Raw genomic sequence first — 17,391 nt, 5'->3', positions numbered from 1 at the left:
ATTTGGTTCTCTATGGGCCACTGGACTCCCTTATAGTTTAGAGTCATGGGAGCATTTTGCTCTCCCCACCGGTGAATAGAATTCCCAATTAAATTTTGAATGGTTTCCTTAAATGCCTTACAATCAATCCTATTTGAATTACTATTTTTGGTGTTAAAGGTATTACAGCCTCTTGCGTGTTTATGATAGAATTCCCCTTGTGTTAGTTGTGAAAGGCATGTGGCTGAAAAATTAAATGAATTCCAGGCATGAAGGATTTTTAAAAATTAATATGTGGGCATATATGTTGACAGTTTGATTTAGGTTATGGAAATGAGCCTAGATATTTGAGCAGTTGTTTGGGGGCCTGGTCATATCATTCCTAAATAGCAGTTCATTCCTCAAGTTGACCTATACATCTATTCGTGGGTGTTTTGGTTTTCTGCCTTTTTTTGTTAATTGCTAGTTTAGAGATATTGGTAAAGTATCTTCCTGGTAATGATGTCTAGAAGAAAGTAACGGCCAGCTCTTGTATATTGTAGCAGTTTAAGCAAAATCACTTTAAAATAGCTAGAATCAAACTGTAAGATCACTTCAAAACACAATTGAATGAATCATTGCTGTTGAATTTCTTTTCTCAGAAAGTTCTTAGCTCTGTTTTTATTATGTTTTGGTTACCATATGAATAAACTTTACAGCAAGAGTAGTTTATGGGACAGAATGGGCGTTAACTAATGATGTCTCAAGCAACAGATGTTTTGATGTGAAATTATTCATTTTAAGAGGCTTCTATTAAGTAAAAGTATAAATGAATACAATTTAGCTAATTACTATGATGATTCCATTAAAGCAGCGGATCACAGAAGCACCGCTTCACCAAGAATGAAATTAACATGTGAGTATTTCATTAGCTGCACTGAGAAAAATTTTTTTCTTTTTAAATTAGAGATTTACATGACAATGGCCCAGACTACAACAGCATAATATATGAACTCCTCCATTTTCATATGGTGATGAAGCCTCATGCTTTTGTTAATGACAGGAGCTAAAAAGTCATAGTTCTATATTAGCTTCAGCAAATACAACCCATACTTATCAGTTGGATGACTGTCACAGTCAGCGTCCTCCTGGGGAGGAAGCGAATATCTAAATGAGAAGGAAGAGAAAACTGTTCAAATGAATGAACTCTTGGTCTTCCTCTCCTTGTTTCCCTTGCTCTGTCTCCTACCTAATTTGCAGTGGATCCTAAATGTAAAGTCAGGCGGTGTCTAGCCTCCCAAAAAGACTATTCATTCTCATCTTTCAGATAACTGGTGGCTCTCGTTTCAGGAGAAAACTCGTGCAGCATTTTTTCCCCAAAGTATTTAGAACTCTGGTCAAAGAGCGAGAAACCACAAACTTCTTTTGTTGCTCCAAGAAAAACCACCATAGTTGAAAAGTGAAGAAAAGTTATCATTTTTAAGCCAATTCATGATTTGGGAAATACTTACCATTCTTTACTCCATATTTCTTCAAAGCCCCCCTTTGAGGTAAATCGTATTACATATGAGAAAACTGAGGCTCAAAGAGATTTGGGGATGGGGCACCTGGGTGGCGCAGTCAGTTAAGCATCCGACTCTTTTTTTTTTTTCCAGTTTGAAACCATACTTTATTTTTAATGTAGCTAGAAATCAAATAACTATATATTTTTAAGCAGAAAAAAACTCCTTTACTTTTCCTTCTTATATCATTGTTAGCACAAGAAAAAACACTTCTGGTTTAGAAATGATACTGAGTTTCTATGAAAATGAATGTACTTTGTATTTGTGGAACTTAAAAGCACAGGACACATTTTCAGAAGACCAATTTTACTTTTACCCACTTATGGTAATGTTTGCAATGTTAGAATGTACTTAATATATAATTAAGTAAATCAAATAAGGAACCCAAAAGGAACTGGTCTTCTTGAGTTATTCACAGCGCACATTAGAAAATCTGAGAGAGAACACACATTAACAACAACAAAAACAACAAAAAAACCATTGGCAAGCTCAAACGCAAGTTTATATGCTGAGTATTTTTAAAGGGAAAAAGCACGCTCAGTTAGCATACAGCCTTTTCTCACTCATATAACAGATGCATTTCTATCTGCTTGTGTACAGCAAAGGGTTAGAACCTGAATCCACTTACTTATGACTTCAGAAATGAAGCATCCGACTCTTGATTTCAGCTCAGGTCATGATCTCAGGGTTGTTAGATGGAGAGCCACTGAGCAGGCTCTGTGCTCAGCAGGGAGTCTGCTTCTCTCCTTCTCCCTGTCCCTCTGCCCTCCCCCCTCCAAAATAAATAAATAAATCTTAAAAAGGGGGGGGCACTTGGGTGGCTCAGTCAGTTAAGCGTCTGCCTTTGGCTCAGGTCATGATCACAGGGTCCTGGGATCGAGCCCCCTCGGGCTCCCTGCTCCGCGGGAAGCCTGCTTCTCCCCCTCCCACTCCGCCTGCTTGTGTTCCCTCTCTCACTGTGCCTCTCTCTGTCAAATAAAATCTCTTTTTAAAAAAAGAGAGAGGGAGAGAGAGTTGGTGACTTTATAAGACCACACAACCATTAAGGCTTGGATGCCAGTCTGAATCTTTTTGTTTGTTTTAATAACAGCTTCTTTTGAGATATTATTGACATCCCATAAAAACTCACCCTTTTAAAGTGTACAGCTAAGTGGTTTTTCATATACTGACAGAATTGTGCCAGCATCACCGATGTCTAATTTTAGAACATTTTCACTACCCCAGAAGAAACCCCTGCCATTCTCCTATCACTCTAGACCCTGATGACCACTAGTCTGCGTTCTGTCTCTGTTGGTTCTGGATGTTTTAATGTAAATGGAGTCATCCTAATATTTGACCTTTTGCGTTGGGCTTCTTTCACTTAGCGTAATGTTTTAAGGTTTGCCCAAAGTTGTAGCATGTGTCAATACTTTGTTCCTTTTTATGGCCAAATAATATTCCATTTTATGGATATACCACATTTTATGTATCCATTCTCCTGTTGATGAGCGTTTGGATTGTTTCTGCTTTTTGACTATTCTCAATAATGATCCCGTGAACATTCACGTACAAGCTTTGGTGTAGCCGTATGTTTTCATCTTTCTTGGGTAGATGCCCAGGAGGAGGATTGCTGGGTCATATGGTAACTCTGACTTTTGATATTTTTAAGGAACCAGTCTGAATCTTTTGAAATCTAAGTATCAACCTCTTTTTACATTGCACCCGGGGGATGAAAGTACAGGGAGTTGAGCTGGATCAAAGACGGAGCGAAGTGGGAGCAAATTATAAAATGTTGCTATTTCATTTCCGTGAGTCACTTGGGATACTTTTCATCATTGCAGCTCACCAAAAGGAGTCTGCACACACCCTTGCTCAGATGCCGTAGGTTGGAAGGATCTTGGTGTTTGAGGGGACCTAACAGGCATTTCATCTTGTGGTTTCCTTTCTTAAGCCTTTGAGCTGTTTCTTCAAAGTACCGCTTACCCAGGAACCCAAATGTAAAGTGGATGAACATGGAGCTGCTTCAGCTGAAGTAGGAAGAGGGCAGCGTGCTGGCCCTCCTCACCTGCCCCTACCCTTACACTGCTCCAGACCACCCAAGCCTCCCAGGCTTGAAATCTCAGGTGCATATGGGAGGATGATCCAAATGTTATTCAGCCCCCGCTTGAGCAGTTCCAAGGGACTGGAAACTCATTATCTCTCCACGAAGCCATTCCTTCTGTGGACGGTTCAGACTGTCGGTTCCTGTGTGCACTCAAAATTTGGCCCAAGTTCTGTCTCTTGGGTCCAAAGAGAATAGGTTTAATCTCTTTTCCGTATACTAGGTTGTCACATGTTTGAAAACAATTATAGCTCTTTCTGAAGTGTTCTTCTAGCTAAACATTACCTTTGGAAAAAAATAATTCCTTATAAGATACAATTTTAGGCTCCTAATCATTTTTGGATTGGTTTTTAAACAGAGCAGAATAGAGCAGGATACTTCACCTCCCTTATTCTAAAGTTTATACTTCTTATAATGCAGTCTAAGATGATATTAGCCCTTTTGCTTATCACTCCACATTGTTACCCCTTACTGATTTTCACTTAAAATTCTTATCTGTTTTCTATGTGTGATAGATAAGCCCTTTCTTTTCTTCCTTTTACCTTTCCTTTTTGAGGGGGAGTTTCTTCCAGCAGGCAGAGCCCTGTCAAGTTACAACACAATTGTAATTTGCGGTGCAATGCTGTAAATAATCCTGGCGCTCATATAAAATACTTCAACATCACCATAATGTGGAAATTGGTCATTGTCTTAAAGGATTATGGTTCTGGATAGCAGCCTTTTCTCCATCTTCCTTTGGAAGATGTCATGAGAGACTATCAAATTCCTTCTAAAGCCTCTACGTAGTTTACCTGTTCCCTGATCTTCTTCTCCTGCAGGTGTGACTTTTTAATAACCATAGCAGGTCAAGTCTATGGTACCTGCTACTCCCAGTCACGTTTTAAAATCAGTCACTATAATCTTTTGAGCTGCTGCTATTTATTTTTTCTACTTTTGAAATGGAAGATCTTTTTAATTTCTAGGGGTTTATATCTTGAAAATTAAGAATAATTTATTTAAAATCTTGAACATCTTTTGGCATCTGTAACACCAGTGACTTTCTCCTAACGGGGATTATGCTAGACTTTTCAAGCTGGTACATAGTTGGGTATGCAACAGGATCAAGGAGCTCCTGTGAGGAAATCATCTGAACTCAACACTATGACGTATTTTCAGACCTCTTCTGCATTCTCGAGTGGTGACCAGGCACTGACTTAGGCTTTCTGTGATAGCAGAATCAAAAGAAAATGCTTTCATGGAAAGTGCAAAGCAAGCACCCGTGCTAAAGGAGAACTTCTTGGTACACTTGGTACTCCACCCAGCAAGGAATTTATTTTATAGCCAAACCACAAGCATTTATGACATTATAAACAAACCCAAGCGTTTTGGTGGAAAATTCACAAAACTGTGTTTAAAAAGTAACCATTAATTAGTTATTGTTAATTTCTGAGATAGCGTAAGCCTTTTCATATACTCTCTTAAGAAATACACACTTTAGTTGAGTGGGCGGTAGGATAAGGAAAGAGAAATAACATCTTGGTTTCTAGTGTTACAGTCTGTTCAGGCCATAAAACTGGTAGCGTGAAAAACTTAGTCATGATGGCGTTGAAAATTCTATGTTAAAGCATTGTTTTTTATTAGTAAGGACTTGAAATCAATGGTATTTTGTACTACGAAAAATCTTTCAGGAAAAATATTTTTATTCATCTTTAGAATCCTAGCTTATTAACAGAGGGTTTCTAATAGTAGCAACATGTTTTGAATGCCAGCAGAAACATTAGTAATCCAAAAAACTATGCTGTAAACTCTAAATGCTATGTAACTATTTATCTATACAGCCTCCTCCCCCCAGAAGCTTGATAGTTTTCTCACTAGATGTTTGACGCATACATTTTTTTAAAAGATTTTATTTATTTATTTGATAGAGAGAGTGAGAGAGCACAAGCAGGGGGAACAGTAGAGGGAGAGGGAGAAGCAGGTTCCCCGCCAAGCAGGGAGCCCGATGCGGGGCTCGATCCCAGGACCCTGGGATCACGACCTGAGCCGAAGGCAGACGCTTAACCATCTGAGCCACCCAGGCGCCCCAACACATACATTTAATATTCTGCTGGAAGCGGCATATTTGTTTGAAAGCAGTCCAGGCCTGGGGGTGTCCTGGGGTATGAGCAGCAACAGGTGCACATCCTCTTTGGTTTACTATAAAGAAATAGCTGTTTCAAACAGTTTAGCCTTCTTTAAAGTGCTACTTTTTAAATGAAGAGTTAGGTAGATGCACTTCCAATTCTGTTTCCTCTAAAGTTGTATCTTTATTGGAAAATACTCTTGGTGTGGAAAACCACATTTTTGCATGTCTCAAAATGCAGTATTTATTCTGCCAGCTTTCTGGAAAAGATTTGAACTCTCTGGGTTTAATAAACTACCCTAGATTTCCCTAAGATTCATCGTAGACTTTTCTGTGCCCCGTCCTCCCGTCTCAATCAGCCCGGTGGATTCTGCTGATAACCCAACCCTTCTGCTCAGTTCAGACGCTCATCACTTCTCAGCTGGGTTTTCATTTGTGTTTTTGAAAATGGCAGCCCCAAACTAGTCTTTCTGCCTCCAGTCTCAGCCCCCTTCAACGTGTTCCTTTTTTATTAAACAAGTAGAATATCCACTGTGCTCATTATTACACTGATGGGGGTGGATGTGTTCCAAGGACACACATGGTCGATGTGGCCCTTGCCTTCTGGAAGCCTGAGCTGCCCGTCGGGAGCTAGACATTCAGTGTTTCCCTAACGATGAGTTACTTGATGACCTTGGGGATGGACGGTACTAACGAATATAAGGAACAGTGTAGAGTGTTGCAGGGCACTGGACTCAAGGGATGTGTATTGGGGTTTCTTTCTAGGATGAGTGGAAGTCAAACACTGCAGGGGGGCGGGGAGCGGGTAGTGGGCAGGGTTGGTGGAGAAGAGCAGTCCAGACCAGGGAAAGCGATGAGGAAATAGAGGGTGGGAGCACCTTTGGAAATGGAAAGACCTCATATGGGGAAAGACGAAGGGGCAGAGTGGCTTGAAATGAAGTTGGGAGGGTCTCTGGGGCTTCTCGGCCACATTAAGGCGTTTGATCTTATTCTGAGGAGCAGAGAGAATGTGGCAGAGGCTTTTGAGGCAAGGGAGTGACGTGGCCAGATTTTCAGGGATTTTTGAAAGAGGGCACCCCTGCAGTGTGGAGGGGAGGCTAGTGGAGTAGGGGACGGTGGTGGGGGGGGTCCTTTGTGTGAAGCCAGGGGACAGTGGTGGTGATTTCCACTTGGGTGATTAGGGCCCACCTCACCAGGACTTGTGTCGTCAAGGGACAGGGAGAGGAGGAAGCCAAGGAGGACACCCAGGCTTCTGGCTCATCTGACTGCGTGCCATCTGCAGAGGTAGAAGGAGCTAGAAGAATGGGCAGACAGATGATGGTTGCGGTGTGGCTTGTGGGTGTGAGGGACTGTGGAACATGCCAACTGAAGAGCCAAGTGGGCTGTGGGCTGTGGGGTCTGGAGCCAGGGAGATGTCTGGAGTAGGCGTAAAAAATTCGAGAGCAATCAGTAAATAGCAGCTGAATCCATGGCACAGATGAGCTCACCTAAGGAAAAACGTGACGTTTTTGGAATGCTCTTTCTGGAAGACAGATCTGATCATAACAGGCTCCTGATTGAAAGTCTCTAGTGCGCCCCCTTCCCTCCCTGGGCACCCAGCAGGCTTAGCCAGCTCCTGGCTCCTCCTGGCACCCACCTGCCTGAGTAGAGTGAGGTCTTTCCCTGGTGGCCTTGTGGTTATCTAGCATAAATCTCCGTTAGCACGATTATCCCAGAGGCCTGTCACTGCGGCTTAGTTTCACATCTCTCCTTAGGCTGTCACCACCTTCCGGGCAGAGTCTCCTGGTGAGCCTCTCAGGGTCCATGCTTCAGCAGTGCCTGGTACCTAACGGGTCTCCTGCCAAACACTGGTTGAGTGGGATAAGCGACCACCCTCCTTATCCCAGAGTGTCTTCTCAAACACACACGCCAGCGAAATGGCTCACATGTAACAGGTGTATGCTGAATCGTGGTTGGAGAAAGCACTCACGCCACTTCTCCGTATGCTTGAAATAACATGTATGTTTATATGTTATGCATCACATATGCGTATAGCTACACGGTATGTGTGTATGAACACACGTCACGCGAGTGTGCACACGTGCGTCTATCACGTGACATTTAACTCTTCCCCCTCATCAAAGAACCAGTGGACTTAGGCATTCGGAAGGAGAAGGCATTGCAGGCGAGGGGACCTCATCGGGAAAAGCCAGAAGCAGGTGAATGTGTGACCTTGAGGAGCCGGGCCTCATCTGCACAAACATCACAGAATGCCTCGAGCCGGACGCTGGCTCTTGAATCAATAAGGAGAAACATTTGCAAAAAGCACTTAGCGGTTCAACAGGCTTAAAACACATTATTTTCAGCCGAAGTAATTGACACAATGAAGTAGTTCTTGGCAAAACCAGCATTTTTAACATTAAAAGAGATTTGGCTGTTAAATCAGCCCCCCAAAAAGTTGTTTTATGTAACAAGAGTTTTTACCATTCTTAGAAAAATATGCTCCAGTCGAGAAACAGTTGGGTGGACTTAGGACTCGCTTATGCTAGAGCATCATTACGCCTTTTAGTCCCAGTTATAGTGCAATAAACAGCAGAAAATCCTTAGGAGGAGAACTGAGTGATGGTACTTCATCTGTTATGGAGTCCCTCGCAATGCCGAACCATTCCACATAAGCCATGGAGACTGCTCCTCAGGGACCGTATGGGAGATCTAATAAAGATAATGACCTGTTAGCATGGCTCCATCACATTAGTCCTTTAGAAAGTAATTAAGCAGGACTGCCCACACTCCAGTGCTCTCAAAGACTAAAATCTGGCTCCGTGCGTGGTATCTTCACCTTCCATGAAAATGGCCTTGTATTGAGTCGATATAATTTAATTATATAAAAATATGTGTTCCTACCACATCCTGTACTGACTGATAAAGCTCTCACCACAGAGCCATGTCCACACTGGAGCTTGTGCTTTCCGAAGCAGGGCTGGGACCTGTTGTACTGGGTGGGCTGCAGGGGAGGAGAGGGAAGGGGGTGGTGCTCTCAGCAAGCAGGAGCAGGTGGTCCAAGACTGAGTGTTTTACGGGTACCCCCCCTTAATCCTCACTACACCCCTTTGAGGTGATGCCTGTTATCATCTCTGTTTTGACTGGTGAGGCAGCAGAGGCCCAAAAGTCTGGGTGACTTGCTCAAGGTCCCCTGGCCTGTGCTTTTCAGAGCTGGGATTTGAACCCAGGCACTCGGCTCTGCTGTCCACAGCATGCTGAGTGCTCAGTTATGCTTGATGAGCGAGTGATGGGTCAGAGGTGGGGATGATCATGGACGCGGAGGGAGCTTAGGAGATGGGTGGTTCAGTCTGTGCCTTGCATCTCTGGGGGGGCCACGGGCCACATACCGGCTCAGACCTGTGTGCCTTTCACTGGCTCGCTGTGGGGGTTCCGGACACATTTCCTTGTCTTCACCCCTGTTTCCCTTCGCATCATCCCACCATAGCACTTTCTGAGGCGGAAATCCCGTTTATCTCTGAGTTGCTCAAAGTCCCACAGAAGTTCCCCATAGCTCAGAGGACAGGGGCTGGGTCTGGAACCACCTCCCCGCTGCCTTCCCTGGCCCAGGGGCCTCCTCTCCCCGCACGTGCCCTTGGATTCTGCCACCCTGGCTTCTTCTAGCAGCGTCTGAAGGCGCCGCCTGCTTGACGTGCATCCTCACATGTTGGGGCCGTGCCTTCCCCGTCCTTCTTCACCTGACCGCTCCTCGTCCTTTAGGGAAGCCTCCCTACCTCAGAGCTGCTGGAGGCCAGCTCCCCCAGTGCCCCGAGCCTCCTGTCTGAGTCTCACTGCAAACCTTGACGTCCCTCCAGACCCACAGCTCCTAGAGGACCCCACCGCGGGCCCTCTGTACCTGCGCACGGACCCAAAGAGCCAGCCATTTCAGTCTGGTAACCGCCTGCCGAGGAAGCTTTAGCATTCTCTCCGAGTGGCCCCTGCGACTGCTGTCCCCAGCTTTCGTGACGCTGGGCGGTCTTCCTGTGAACAGCTCGGGTGCTTTTGGTTCTTCTCCGGCGCCCTTGCACCCTTGTACTCTCAGTATTCCCTTGCTTTTCTCAGGACCCTTTTAAAAAATGTTTAATTGTGGTGAAACGCACATAGCATAAAATGCACCATTTTAACCACGTGGAGCCTGCAGTCGGGTAGCGCGGAGCACACTGACGTCACCACCATCCATCCCCAGAACGCTCATGCAGGACTGAAACTCCCTTAACGCCAGACTCCCCTGCCCCACCCCCAGCCCTGGCGCCCCCCATTCACTCTGTCCCTGTGAGTTTGACTACCCTACAGACCTCGTGTAAGTGGAATCATGCAGGATTTGACCTTTTGTAACTGGCTTATTTCACTTGCTGAAGCTTTTAAAAACTATTGTTTCATGAAGTTCTAGAATCCCAAACTGAACAACGTCTAACTAAGGGTTCAAAGCCGAGCATAAAGAGTGGGATAATTACCTCAAAGTTCAAGGCTGTCAGAGCCCCTGCTGGGTGTCACCTGATCACACCCACATGCCATCCAGCAGCTCTGATCAGCCTATGTAAAGTCTAAGCTGCTTATCTCTGGAATCCCTGTAATAAAAAGTGTGTTCTTTCCCCCAAGCTAGCCTCAGTATGAGGCCAGGCTCCAGAAGAGCGGTGCAGAGTTCTAGAAACAAGGCTCAGGCTCGGAACTGTCCTTACACCCATCCAACAGCAACAGAGGCCCCTCTGACAATCAGAGCAGGGTCACAAGTGTCTATGCTCTCTTAGGAATGGAGGAGGTGGGAAAAAAATGTTAGAGCAGTTTAGAAAAATGATGAGGGGCATATGTTTGCTAAAGAAATTCCGTGACATATGCCTTCTGATCACCAATAGCATGCATTCTCTCACAACTAGCTAAGAACCTAAGAAAGGAAACAGCAGATGTGAGACCCATGATCTAGGAAGGATCTGGGCGGGAGTCTTGGAATATCTCCTGAGTTTCTTTCTTTTTTAGAGATCACTGTTACACATTTGGCACAATCTATGACATGACTGTCTGATTGGAGCATCTCATTTGCAGTACTGTTTTAAAAAATAAGCAAGCAGAGGCGTCCTACGTGCAAAATGAGTCATTCGCTCTTGAGAATTAGCACAAAAGATTATGTGCATCTCTTTCAAGACAACTCTGTGGTCTATCAACAAATCACTTTTTCCAAGGTTCAGAGCATGGGCTTTGGAGAAGGACAGGTCTGCGTTGGAATCTTGATTCTGTCACCTATGAAAAAGCTGGGGGAATGGACACCCTGACCCCACTGTCCTCCCTCCCTCCCATCTGCTGCTCTGTGCCCCGCTGGGCAGACGCAAAGGGAGCCAGAGAACAAAGGAGCATATGTGGCAACACCCCCAACCCCAGCAGCCTCCCAGCGCAGAGGATAGGACGGAAGAGTGGAGGGACGATGCGGAGGGCCAGTGTGAGAGGTCCAGCAGTGTGGTCTACAGTGGAGAGGTTCGTGTTGAGTCGTGCGTGTGGCCCTCCTGCTGTCTTGATGGTTGCAACCATGTTGACCTACCCTGCTTCCTGATGCCAAGTAGGCATCCCATCGATGTTGGATCTGGGGTCTTAGCACATCCCTCTGCCTACCGTGTGCATGGTTCCTCCGGTGTGCCAAGAGTTGCCGTGGCTCTGTGGTCGTGCTTTACCCACCCTTATCCCCTCCTGTTCCCACACTGAGATGCAGTTCATCCTGGGGCCCCACTGTGTCCTAGTGAACTCTTCCGCATCTACCCAGAGCCACTTCATCTTTCCTCTCTGTGCTTCCAGAATACGATACACACACCTCTGATTGGCACGCGGTTCACTCCGTCACTGCATTATGGTTAGCTCCCCAGCCTTTGTTTTCACCACCAGCTAGTGAGTTCCTTCAGGGCAGGGACCCTATATTGTCTTTCTACTTCGCTTTCTTCCCTTGCTCTGCAAGGTGCTTTGCACGTCGAGTATGTTTAATAAATGCTTGTTGAATGAAAAGTAAAGAGTAAAATTTTAGAAAGAGCCATGCTATTTTTAAATCATCCCGAAAGGCGAAGTGAGGACTTCCTGACCCTGAAGAGCTTTTCAGTATTACCAAGAGCGCTTCTTCGTTGTTTACAGTAGTGAGGTAGCTCAGTTGTATGTAGCAAAGCCCCTTAACGAGTGTGGGATGGGGTCAGCGCACAGACTTGCAACACACATGGACGACACATATTGTGCACGTAGTTGGTGGAAAACTAGATCTATGAATAAAACCATATGCGCAATTTTATTTTGTTTTATTTACCTGATTTCTGTTCACCATGGCCTCTAAACAGAGTCCAACCACTGTCATCTGGTCCAACATGGGAGGGATTTATGGAGAGATGGGACAGTTTTACACAAAACCCCATACACTGTGCACTGTGGACTAAGGGAGTTTTCAAGAGTAATTTTGATGCGATTTTCACACCCTTTACTGACCCAAAAACATAACCCCAATGTAAAACACTCTCCTCTCTAGTATCTTAGAGTTCTAAAAGCTCCTTCAGACCTGTTTCTCACCTACTTCTCACAAGTAGACTCGGAGGTGAGTGAAATACTGTTCATGACACTCATTTTACAGAGGGCCTGGCAGACGGATGGGTGCCGCCAGCTTCCCACGGCCACGTGGGTGAGGGACGGGCCCCGAGGACAGGTCTCCGTCCAGGGCCCTTGGAGCTGTACTTCTCTTCCTTGTCCTCATGTCAGCGATTCCTTCCATCTGGTAATCTACCTTTAGCAGAGCACTCTGTTTAAAAAGAAAATATGGTCTAGATAATTGCATCTGTTATTCTGCAAGTTTTGTTGTTGCTTTGCTGGATCTTGAAAATTATTAATGCACTCCGCTTTGGGAAAAGCTGACATTTAGAAACCTGGATACATAACGCATAAGCCGTTAGAAGATTATTTACAGGCTTCCATAGCATTTTCTTAAAAGTGAATTTTCTTATCTTCTTAAATATTGTATTTACTGAACGTTGATCTTATTCTTCAGGACTACATTCTGGGTAGAGGGCCTTGCTTGTTTTTTTGTTTTTTAAACTCCTGTTCTCCCTGAAATCACCATCTGATGTTTCTTAAAGGGTTGGAGAAACTGCTGATGTCACAGTAGTCCATCCTTATGCGCGTGGCCAGGAGTGTGTCCGGCACGCGGACAGGTGCCTCGGAGCCCAGGCTGGGGCTTGGCCTGTTTGCTAGATCCACCCCTAGCATGGGCTTTGTCTCAGGTGCCCTGACACGCAGCAGCCCCGAGGGAGGAGTAGCTGCTAAGTCAGCCTATATCCCTTATCTGTGATTTCAAAATCAGAAGGCTCTGAGCACCAAATGTGTTTTTGGTAACTCGTTTGTTAGTTAGTCTTGGCCTACTCTGCAATTACTTGGTGAGGAAAAAAACAGCTCATCTGAATTGAAGCATGTGGTTTTCATGGTTTATATTTATTTCTTTTGAGATGAGAGTTCAGCTTTCCTATATTTTGAGTGTGTTTTTATGGATGCTGCCCCGGGGGCTTCTGGGACTATTGGGTAATAGATGTGTGTTCCGTGCTTCCATTCTGAAGTCAGAATCTGAATTCAGAAGCGTATCAGGCCCCGGGGGCTTGAGGGGGGAAGGGGTTGTGCACCAGTGGGACCCGATAGTCAAGCGGGCCCTGTGCCCCCGGGACGGCTCCTGCTGAGACTCTGCACGGGTCCCCCCACTGTCCTGGATGCTGGCCTGATGCCTGGCCGACATGCAGGGGAAAGCCTGGTTTGTGGGTGAAGGGTTCCCCTGGAGGGAACCATAAAGCCACGATCGGGCAGCCACCTGTCACAGAGTCCTCCAGAGCCAGCCGGGTGCCCACAGAGCCAGGCGGCCAACTGTGCCTGGTTTTGTGCCGAATTTTTGTCCCGAGAAAGCAAAGCTCCGGGAGAAGGTACTGACTTTGCTGTGTCCCTCCCTCCCACCTGGCCTCCCTTGCTTCCATCCTCAGGAATTTGTGTGTCTCCCATTAACAAGGCCTGGCACTTGCCTCGCAAAAAGTAACAGTGACACTTCACATCTGCTCACTGTCTCCAGCTGGTAGACTGTTTGGAGCTCCTCGCCCCGGGCCCACACCGTTCCGCAGCGGGACTGGGACTGGCCTTTTCCATAAGCCGAGGAACTGAGGGTGGCGTGGTTCAGCGACACCCAACTCTCTAGCTGCAGACCCCACGCTTCGTGCTTTCCCTGGTCGGCCGCCTTCGGAGGCCCCCACAATTCTTTGTTGGTTTGGACCAAGTTTCTACCTTCTGAGACCCACCTTTTCAAAGCCCAAGCCAAATGGAGTGGTGGCTCTTTTCAGATTCCTGGGACAAAGCTGCCAGCTTCGGTGGGCCTCGGTTTTCTGTGCTATGAAGTGGGCTTCCTGATCCCTGCCAGTGGAATGGTCTGTGTGGTTGTGCTTTGTGAAAACTGGCACTCTCCCTGCCCAGATGGGGGCGTGGTGGTGATGCTTTTCCACCCCCGCAGGCAGACACGTCTGTGGGGTGTCCCCCCCATGCCTTGTGGGGTTCACCTCCTCTACTCCTGACATCCTCAAGAGTGTTGCCTAGCTTCCTAAGCGAACGATAAATGTGAGTTGGAGTTTACACAGCAGAGAATAATCTTGGTGGTTTGGGCTTGCTGACATTGTCAGGGGCGCCTTGGCAGGTGTGGGGCTCCTGCGGCCTTAGTCACATGTGCCTGAGGGCACTCACTAGGCCATATCTTTAGGACATCAGAGCCTCTGGGGATAGACCAGGGAAAGTCAATCAAATGAATGTTGTTTAACTAAAAATATAGATTTTAGGCAATATCCACACGATGATTCATTCCTTTTTTGATCTACTATAACTAGAAATAGTAACTGGGAGGCTGGGGAATGAACGTCTGAACCTAGTCGTCTTTTGGAAGAACCAAGTAGCATTCAGGTGTTCCTGGGAGTTTCTCCCCTGCTAGGAGCCTCTCCGTGACCCTTTCTGGTTGATTATGCACTCCCAGGGTGCATGGCCCTCTTCCCTCCCCAGACAATGGGTTCTACCAATTTGTCTGGCTCAGAGGTTTTCTCCATACCAACGAGACTCAGAGTGTTAAGATTTAGGGCCCTTTTGAAGTAGGGGTGGGGGGAACGCAGGCTTCTCGGCAGGGTGGCTGAAAGTTTCAGGGGTCAAGGAAATAATATAAACCTTTGAATAGAGGCCCCGAATAGTTTGTTTGGAGTTCCCAGTGACTAGCATCTCAGTTACCAACTGCTTTGTTACAATTTGCTTTTCTTTAGCTAAACATTCTCACATGGTTTTAAAAGCAAGGGAAGGGATGAAGCTTTTCTAAGTGTAATGATTCTCTTCCCTGATCTACTGCTAGCAAGGGGAGAGTGGGCAGAGGGCCCTTCAGCCAAAGGATCTCTAATTCACTCTGCCAAAAAATCCGTTCCACACTGTCAGCCCCACGTCTTTCTCCTCAAGGCTGAATAAATTAGGTGCCGCCCTTGGAAACGAAGTGCCCTGTTTGGCCCGGGAATCTTCGCTAGCTACCTTTCTTGAGGAAAGATGATTAGTCTTATTATGCCCTGCAAAAGGGTTACGGGTATGGCTGAACCAGTTTTGTGTGCTTTGAAATACCAACCCTGTCAATTTCATGTTTCTCGGTGAGCGAGCAACAAATGACAGATTCGTGCAAGAGAAATACTGGCTTTGATTTAAGGCAAAAAAATACAACAGTTGCTTGCTTTAAAAAAAATCTTCAAGGCAAAAATTCAAATGCTGTAGCGTGTACATTTATCTGGGTTTTGGTTATAGAAAGGACAATCTAGTAGATTATCAGGACTGACAGAAGTAACTACCTGTTAATAAAATATAGAGATACAAAAAAACCCAGTAAACTTTGCATATAATTATACTAATCCAGGTCAATAACAAGTTATCAACTAAAGTTAATGAAACCTTGGACAACGTGGATGCTTAGGTTTATGCTCTGAAACATCTGACCCAGAGTCCCTTTTGCACAGAGCATGGAGGTGCTGATGGGCTTTGAGGCTCTGCGGACCGCCAGCCTGGGAGCCGGCTGGGGTCCATGGGGGACCCATGGCGGCCACGGACCTGTAGCCTTCTGCAGTGTTTGCTGTTCTTGTAACTCCTAAGAGACCACACTGTTCTCCCCCCCACACGGTAAAGAATGCAAAGGGAACATGGAGCCGTTGTCCATTTTTCTGTAAACCTAGAGATGGAGAGGACCTGCAAGGATTCAGCAGAAATTCACCTTTAAATAAGAACCCCAAAAGAAGGTCACAGGAACCAAGTTTATTATAAAGCAGTTTTTAAATTAATAGGTCATAAAGCAAAGAGTGGAGTTTGTTAAAATGCAAGTTAAGGCTGTTCGACAGAACACGGAGGGAGGCTTGCATCACAGCCCAATGGCGTCTGTCGAAGCCCGTCCAACTGCCCTCCCTCCCTCCCTTCCCCCCTCCGTGAATCCTACAGCATGTGGACCAGTCAGCTCCCAGCCATGAAGACGCCTCTTCCCACATTCCTAGGCCACAACTACTCCCCTGCAGAGTGTCCATCAAGCAGGCGGGTCTCAGTGGTCCTTACTCGAGCAGAGCCAAACTCCCAGTGAGTTTGGGCTGGACACTGTGCTAGGTCAATGTGCTCTCTACTCTCCCAGCAGTCCTGTGGTGGGCAGGCTGAGTTAGCTCAGGTTTGTGGATGGAACAGCTGAGACCCAACGAGGAGTAATTGGCTCAAGGTCACACAGCTAAGGGAGTGGCAGAACCAGCATTCAAACTCTGGTTGGTTTGATTCCAGAACTTTCCTGTGCAACCCACAGCTTGGGGTTTGGGGCACTGCCTCTTCATTTTGAAAACTGTGAGCTTGTATTTTCCCCGGTGCTTAAACAGATCCATGAAGCTTTGTTTTAGAAACAAACTGTAAAATCTTCTACTGCAGTAATGATGCATCCCTTGTTGTGTTGTAGTTAACACTGATTTATTTTAGAGAAAAATTGCAATCATCTCTTTTTCGTCTATAAACAATGGTTTCTTTTTGTTTGCCTTTGTTAAAATGGGAATGAATAGATATTTATTTTCAATAGTCAAATTGAAGCAGCTCTTTGTAATACTTTCTGCAGTCTGGGAGAACAGTTTTGATTGGATGGCAGAATTACAGATTCGTAGAATAACTCCCAAGTGATCAATGGAGGAACATGTCTGAGTTGCTTTTTGTTGGGTTTTCATAAACTAAGGGGATTTTTAGGGTGTTGGTGATTTTTCTTCTGTCTCTTCTTTATGGTTTAAAAGATAAACCATGTTGGTGACCCTTGAATAGCTTCTCTCCTGGAGATGAGCCTTTTGTGTGGTTTTTTTCTCATTCAAGTATAATTAACATACAGTGTTAATTAGTTTCAGGTATACAATATAGTGATTCAGTAATTCCATACATTACACAGTGCTCATTTCAATAAGCGGATTCTTCATCTCCTTCACCTATTTCCCCCATCCCGCACCCACCTCCCCTCTGGAAATCATCAGTTTGTTCTCCATAGTTAAGGGTCTGTATTTTGTCTCTTTTTTCCTTCGTTCATTTGTTTCTTAAACTCCACGTGTGAGTGAAATCATAGGTATTTGTCTTTCTCTGACTGACTTATTTCACTTAGCATTATACCCTCTAGATCC

General features: G+C 45.5%; 1 protein-coding gene across 5 annotated transcripts in view; it reads left to right on the top strand.

Annotated features, from left to right (window-relative positions):
- The window catches only part of EML1 (EMAP like 1), a 177,808-nt gene that overhangs the window by 52,753 nt on the left and 107,664 nt on the right, over positions 1-17,391 (top strand). The window contains exon 1 of one of the 5 annotated variants that reach the window (XM_027571731.2): positions 13,332-13,638. The exons of the other annotated variants lie outside the window; for them this stretch is intronic. The gene's annotated coding sequence lies outside the window, so the exon portion shown is untranslated. Of the gene's footprint in view, positions 1-13,331; positions 13,639-17,391 lie in introns of those variants that run through there. 5 annotated transcript variants of the gene reach the window in all.

Source organism: Zalophus californianus, chromosome 6, assembly GCF_009762305.2.
Source record: "Zalophus californianus isolate mZalCal1 chromosome 6, mZalCal1.pri.v2, whole genome shotgun sequence".
NCBI classification, from domain to species: Eukaryota; Metazoa; Chordata; class Mammalia; order Carnivora; family Otariidae; genus Zalophus; species Zalophus californianus.
This window is presented reverse-complemented; position numbering and strand designations above follow the sequence as displayed.